This window comes from Oikopleura dioica, chromosome YSR (genome assembly GCF_907165135.1).
Source record: "Oikopleura dioica chromosome YSR, OKI2018_I68_1.0, whole genome shotgun sequence".
NCBI lineage: Eukaryota > Metazoa > Chordata > Appendicularia > Copelata > Oikopleuridae > Oikopleura > Oikopleura dioica.
In genome coordinates this window covers 943,619-949,919 of record NC_137295.1, presented here as the reverse complement: position 1 = coordinate 949,919, position 6,301 = coordinate 943,619, and positions in this window count along the sequence as shown.

Here is a 6,301-nt window from a genome sequence, read left to right as displayed (position 1 = left end):
TTTCTCTCGATGAGAGATTACTGGGAGGTCCGTTCTATCTTTATATTTTCCGAGAAATGCCATTTGAACTCTGCCATTGGTTTCAATTGGAATACCAGTGTTATCCAGCTCTTGCTGCGCTTGTGGTTCTAAACAAATCTGTGTCGAGATTTCCACAGTGTCAGCTGTGAGCAGCCTCAGAGCATGACTCTTTTCCGAAATTTTGTTATAGAGATAACACCATCTGGGACCAAATTTTAGATCGAAATTCGAAATAACTGAGTATGGAAGAATTATTTCTCTAGCAAAGATATCTAATACCAAAAGTGTCACTGATGATACAAGTGCGTCTTTGGTTCTACCATCCACGATTTTAATGTCTACCGTTATGATTTCTTCTTGTGATATAAGTTTATCTGTGAACGCCGAAATGTCAATTGTTCTATAATGTCGTACGCCATATTCTGCAAAAGGGTGCCGTGAGTCAATAGCTCCAAGCATTGCACCCGTATCAAGCAAGACTTCTGAATAAACCATGCCTCCCTGGTGGTTGCCACTGCTGTCAAGACAGTAGGCTTCCGCCATGAAGGCAGGAACATCTGTGAGGGTCATAATTTTAAGGTTTTGGTTAGTTGTATTATTTGTTAAAATTTACAGGAAAGGATGCGGTTTTTTTTTTTTTTGTTATCTTATTAATAAGCACGGTTAATAACGTCTCCCTTCTCTACTTGAGTTTCGAGAAGATTGTCTCGAGCTGGGGTTTGATCTGTAACGTGATTCTCTTGAATTTGATCTGCCTCTCGAAGAATCTCTTGAATTTCGCCTTGAGGAATCTCTGCTTCTTGAGCGTGTGTGACTGCTGCTTCTTGAGCGGTCTGAGGACCGTGATTGAGATCGCCCTCTTTTATTACTACTCGGAAAGGGTGTGCCTTTACGCCCTCTCTCTTTACGACGCTCATGACGACCTACCGTTTTCTGATTTGCCGTACACATTCGGGCAATGTGACCTTTAAAACCACATCGATGGCATTCAATATCTTTCAGCGATCTCCGTCTCCGGTTCCCATCTCGTCGGTCGTTGTTGTCATATCTTCTGTTAGATGTTCGCACAACACTCATTTGCGTTTTCAACGGTTGCATTGCCTCCTCGGCCTCATTTGCTAGATTTCCAATATCTGCAAATGGTCTTGTCTTCTCATGAAGTTTGACATGTTGTGCCACCGCTTGATTCTTAAGCCCATTTGTAAAGAGGTACAGAATGTCCTCTTGACTATCTCTCTCAGTGATTGCTGACGGAGATGGTGGGAGCACCTTTCGCGAAAGATAGAACTCTCGAATCACTCTCATGAAAAAGCTTAGTGGTGATTCAGTGGGTCCTTGTCTTAGAGAGCTAAGACTTGCTCTATGAGAAAGTGAAGATCCTCCATGAGCCCGTCGCAAATGATCAATGAATTCCGGGAGACTTCGTTTCTGCTCATTTGTCAATTTACGCAAAATGTCCATTCGACCCGAGTTTTCGAGCGAACTGTAGATCAGTAACGCGTCTGAGAGCAAAGAGAGTTCACGAAAGAGTATCAACGAATCTATAAAGTCATTGAGATGACTTGCTTTTTGGCTCGCATCAGAAGACTTAGCTCAAACTGGCGCCTTGACGGTCGCCTTCAGCCCTTGATCCCTTCCAACTTTATATCGAGGTTCTTCAGCTCGCAGTCGCGCTCGTTCATTTGGACGATTTCGCTCCCTGTTCAGTTCCTGGTCTCGCTGCTGTTGTTGCAGTTCAAAGAGAAGCGTCATTCGCTCCACTTGATGCTGCAGTCTTTCTATCTGCTCTTGGCTCATTCTCTCGGTCTTAGCAACCGAATTGTCTTCTTCTAGTTTTTCTGTCTCTTCCTTTCGAGTCTCTTTACGAACTGAGTTCATTGCTTGGCCGTCGCCCCTATGTCCGTCAACATTCTCAAGTTTATGACCAGGTGCCGCCGTATCGTCTTTGGTATTTTTACGGTCTGCAGGTGGCTTCGTGTTATTAGCTTTATCTCCTGATGTTTCAAGGTTTACTACCGCCGGAGACGGCTGGAGAGCATCTTTCTTTTGATGTGGTACCGGCTCATCAAGAATTAATGGTGCGACCTGGTTTGTCCGAGGAAAGATGTTGTTGAGTATCTTCTTGGGTGAGAGGCTTCTTTTTGACTTTTCCTTGTGAAGTCGCTCAAATGTCGTTGCTTTGTGCCTCATAGCATCAAGTTCGTTGGTAAGACGTCTTATCTTCTGCTCATTAAGCCCGGCATTATAACGAAGGTCCGCAATTTCATTCTCTTGCTCATCGATGGTGTCTTTTAGATCTCTTACTTGTTTCTCCATAATGATCGTTTTCTCCGAGAACTCTTTAGCCGCCTTTTCATACGCTTCATTGAAAACCAGACGCTCACGTTCTTCAAACTCATTAATGACATCTTCGACTTTCATCGCCGAGCCAGAGACAAATAACTTTTGCTTTTGTTCATCAATGTTTTCCTCTACTCTCTTAATGAAGTCCTCTATACTCCTCTCAAGGATAACATGCTTGTCTCCTAATTTCTGAGTTTGTAGTCCTTCTAGTATTTTTTTATCTAATTTACTTAGGTCATCAATCAATTTTGTTACATCAGTAAGAGTACTTGGAGAATGAAGTAAATAGCATCTGTCTTTAGGTGCTTTATCCTTAGGTGCTACAACTAGTCTAGAAATATCTAACGAGTAAAAATTTACTATTGACTGAAAATTGGATGTTGGGAAGCGCAGAGGCACTTTTGTGAGTCCTTTTTTATCTTCATACTTACTCCTTAAAAATTCATATTTTGCCTTTTGGTCAAGCTCTGCAAGATTCTCTAGAATCGCAAGAGCGTCGACTAGGACTGTATCTAAATCTGTTAATGAGTAGAAAAATCTCATCTCTGTACTCACTTGTGGATATTCTCTAAGGTTTGGCGCTGGGAAAATATCTTATCCCACTTCTGACACCATTTGTGTTGTAACCTGCTAAATAGATGTGTCTGCTAAATGATGAGTCTCTAGAGTTGTTTTATAAAAGTTGATTTATTTTGAGATGGTGTTTTCAGAAACAGGTTGTTAGTTGGACTGAGGTCCTGATCCGAGAGAGCTCTGATCAGAATTCAAGTGATAAAAATAGAGTCAGCTCCCGAAGAGCGCCACACCCGAGGGTTAGCTACTACAAGCTGCCAAATTTTGAGTTTTTTACGGGATAGCCAAGAGTCCCCTTCAAAGAAACAAATTTTCGAAATTTTGGAAAATTGGCATGATTTTCACGTTTCGATGAATTTGTATAAAATTTTTGCTTCTTTGAGGTTATTATTATTAGAATTAAGTCATTTTTGATAATTAAAACACTTTTAAAATGCCAAATATGCTCAGGTATAGCATTATTTGGGCGCAATTTTGATGCAAAATTTTTTATTTTTGAAAAAGCGGCCAATTTTTGAGTCTTTTTCAGATTCAAAAATACCTCAATTTAAACCAATACCCGCCAAATTTGGAGAAGGCAAATTTTGAGTTTTAACTGTATTCGAGAACTTCTTGCCATGTTTGTTCAAACTTATTGTGTCTATCTTACCAGTGTTGTTTGATCATTCCTACAGATAGTTTTTCAGATATTTCCAAAAGAGACGTTTGCATTCGAAGAATTTATCGAAGTTGTGTAGTATTTTCTACTCGTGGCCGTCACGAAAGGATTGGTACCACCATGAGATTAAACTAGAGTGAAAAATCCTTTTATACAAGTCTGATTCTTTCTGAGATAAGTTGTAGACTTCATAATCATTGTCTCACGAGTATGCTTCGATTTTTATACGTTAACAAACACAGTTTTCGTATACAAATGCAAACCCTCGCTCAACTGAAGACATCATACGCCCTTTTAAAACTCACAAAGAAAATTTCGGAGAAGATTATCGAATTCACCATTTTGTTAATCAACAAATTTCAATAGGGACAAAAAATCGAAAAAAATTTTGATGTCAATTTTTGAAAAATTTCTTGCAGGAATTAACATACAATCAAGCGAAGATTTTGGTATGTGGTTCAAATCCAGATATTTTCCGGTTTATCGAATAGAAGTACAGTGAAACCCCAACTTAAGGCCGAGCAACTAAAGGCCACTTTTTTGAAAAATCCTCGAAATCTGTCATCCGAAAAAAATCCAACTTAAAGCCACTTTTTTTGCAATTTTTATTAACAGTGAGTAAATTGTAGATCCACTTTTAAATAAAAAAACTCGTTATATTCGGCTGCTTCTTTGGCGATTTGAAGTCGATGGCTTTTCGGCGTCGGCATCTTCTCTCACTTAAACTTGTGGTACTTCTTCAACCTCCATCGGAGTTGCAGCTCGTATTTCATAAATTTGATGCGCCAAGAAATGCTGAGACATTTGAAACCTTCGTTTCGAATCGAAACTTTCGATTAAGAATCCAAGATTTTAAACCGCTGATCATAAAGTCGAGAAAATGTCCGCGTCGAAATGTCTTTTCCATCATGTTTCTTTCGAAATAGCCCATTGATAATCTTTTTTCCATCACTCTTCTTCGGCGTCTTCACTAGAATCTCTGCATATCTTTTTTTCTCGGCCAATGTCATGTGGATTCTCTTTTCGTCTTGCGACATGTTTGCAGCAAATTAATTTTTAAGAGAATGAAAAAATAACCGAAGGTTTGATTTAAATGGCGCATTCAGTCTTTACAATTCATACTTGGTTCGTACCGGAAATTTCTGATAAGGCCCTTCGCCTTTCATTTTTGATTCCCATGATTCAGTCCCTTACTCCAGAAATAGAAAAATTTTAGCGTCATCCAACTTAGTCAGAGAATCACCCAACTTAAGGCCACTTTTCAAATTAGCTGTCATCCAAAAAGTGGCCTTAAGTTGGGGTTTCCCTGTACTTGCATATAACCGAATGCGAAATGTGAGACTTATAGAAGAAACAAAAAAAAACTTTTTACTTTCTTACTTTAAACTTCTATATTTCGCCTTATTTGCCCTTTTTCTTGACCATATCGCGCCCTTACTTAATTGATTAAGGAGATGACCTGATTTACTTGACCGATTCGGGGCTTCAGTAAAGCGGGACTGAGTCACCCGCAGAGCTGAAGTTCCAATCGACCTATTTCTGATTTTGCACCATATGACGCTCTCAGCTGTTCATGCCCTTTATAAGTGGCCCATGATTCTGTAAAAAGCATTCGAAATAAACCAAAAGACTCTCAGATTTAGTCAGAGTTTTTGTCAGAGTCTCGGTTGATTCCGTATCATGGTGAATCGACAAAAACACCCGCTCGATGTTCTTCAGAACTTCGAGGACAACTCCCTGATGAAGAATCCAACGATTTCACTGAGAACGACAAAAGAGAGATAAGAGATATCAAAACCAATTTCGACAGAACACTTACACGGATGAAGCTTGCCTTCAATTTTTCCTTGGCCAAATGAATTAATGAGGATACGCCCGAAAAGAAAGCTGAAAAAGAGCAGTACAAAACCCTCTTCAAGGAAACGAGAAAAGAGTTCTGCATGTCTCTTCTTACTGCTGACTTCAAGCGTAAATACATTTCCAGGAAATCAGTCGAAATGTGGAGGAAGAATAATCATTCACACGATACTTCAAAAGCAATAAGCGTCTTACAAAGGAAGCCAGCAAAAATTGCGATGTTCTCCAAAAACTTCATCAGAGAAACTTTCAATAAATGCCTCACACCGGAATTACGAAGATACTTGCTTGGCATGGGGATGAATGAAAGAGACGCCAAAAACACACCTGAATATCTCAAAAAAGCTGAAATACAAGAAGAAGGTCGAAGTAAGAGCCATCTCCTCCCAAGATATTCTTCTGGGAGAAAAGATGAATGAACTGATAGAGCGAATTGCAACAATCCCGCATGATCCAAAACACGATGGAAAACTCTCTCACATCCCTTATGACTCATAAGTTATGAGAAACATAATTGAAAACCTAGAACACGAGTTGGCTGAAATCAAGAGAATTGGACGCCGCAATAACGATCGTAATACGTCAAGAAACACTTCGAGATTTCGCACAAGACTTGCTTATGATCATCACAAAAATAACTTCTCACAATACGGAAACAAAACAGCTCAGGAAACATGCAACAGCAAAACAGCTCAGAGAGCATTTAACAACAACAAAGCTCAGGGAGCATTCAACAAAAACACAGCTCAGGGAGCATTCAACAACAACACAGCTCAGGGAGCAGAACAAAAAACATGACCAGTAAATTTTGAGATTGGACCGGGAGGATTCCCGTATTGATGCCATCAA